This window comes from Limulus polyphemus, unplaced genomic scaffold (genome assembly GCF_000517525.1).
Source record: "Limulus polyphemus unplaced genomic scaffold, Limulus_polyphemus-2.1.2 Scaffold7694, whole genome shotgun sequence".
Taxonomy (NCBI): Eukaryota; Metazoa; Arthropoda; class Merostomata; order Xiphosura; family Limulidae; genus Limulus; species Limulus polyphemus.
Genome location: NW_013673304.1, coordinates 1 through 1,237, shown reverse-complemented (window position 1 = coordinate 1,237; position 1,237 = coordinate 1). Strand labels below are relative to the sequence as shown.

At 31.7% G+C, this 1,237-nt stretch overlaps 1 long non-coding RNA gene across 1 annotated transcript in view; it reads left to right on the top strand.

Annotated features, from left to right (window-relative positions):
* The window catches only part of LOC106474795, a 28,922-nt gene extending 28,022 nt beyond the window's left edge, over positions 1 to 900 (top strand). Inside the window, exon 3 of the long non-coding RNA XR_001291769.2 lies at positions 795 to 900. This is a non-coding gene — a long non-coding RNA (uncharacterized LOC106474795). The remainder of the gene's footprint in view (positions 1 to 794) is intronic.
* Positions 901 to 1,237: the final 337 nt, after the last annotated feature.

Sequence of the window (1,237 nt, the reverse complement as noted above, 5' to 3'; positions counted from 1 at the left end):
CATGTAAGTTTATCACTGTTGTAATATACTTCCATGTAAGTTTATCACTGTTGTATTATAATTCCATGCAAGTTTTAACACTGTTGTAATATAATTCCATGCAAGTTTATCACTGTTGTATTATAATTCCATGCAAGTTTTAACACTGTTGTAATATAATTCCATGTAAGTTTATCACTGTTGTGATATGATTCCATGCAAGTTTTAACACTGTTGTAATATAATTCCATGCAAGTTTATCACTGTTGTAATATAATTCCATGCAAGTTTTAACACTGTTGTAATATAATTCCATGCAAGTTTTAACACTGTTGTAATATAATTCCATGCAAGTTTTATCACTGTTGTAATATACTTCCATGCAAGTTTTAACACTGTTGTAATATACTTCCATGCAAGTTTATCACTGTTGTAATATAATTCCATGCTAAGTTTATCACTGTTGACATGGAATTATATTAAAGTTTATCACTGTTGTAATATAATTCCATATAATATATATATAATTACTCACATAGCTATGTAGCTTTTGTGTAATTGAGTGAAGTAATTTTACTCGTCTCTTTGTCCTATGTGTCAAATAGGTGTTGAAATGATTTTTTTCAAAAATGTGAGAGTGTAATAATTAAGAAACAAATATTTTTTGGATGTTTGTGCCAGATATCAAAAACTTATTTGGAACTTCATACTCATCATTATACTCTATTATAATTTAAAATATGAGTGTACTGTGAGCAATGAATATAAGAAAATAGGCACACTATAAATATTCTTATGGAAACGTTTGCTTTCAGCACTATGACTGCAGAAACCACATCAGGGTTATCCAGCCAGTTGGAGAAGGAAATCAGCTGTACGTTTGTGGAACTAATGCACACAACCCCATGGACTGGATCATCCATGTAAGTTTAATACTATTGTAGTGTACCCCAGTGCAAGTTTAATACTAATGTAGTATACCCCAGTGCAAGTTTAAAACTGTTGCAGTATACCCCAGTGCAAGTTTAAAACTGTTGCAGTATACCCCAGTGCAAGTTTAATGCTGTTGTAGTGTACCCCAGTGCAAGTTTAATACTAATGTAGTATACCCCAGTGTAAGTTTAAAACTGTTGCAGTATACCCCAGTTCAAGTTTAAAACTGTTGTAGTATACCCAGTGCAAGTTTAAAACTGTTGTAGTATACCCCAGTGCAAGTTTAAAACTGTTGTAGTATACCCCAGTGCAAATTTAAAACTGT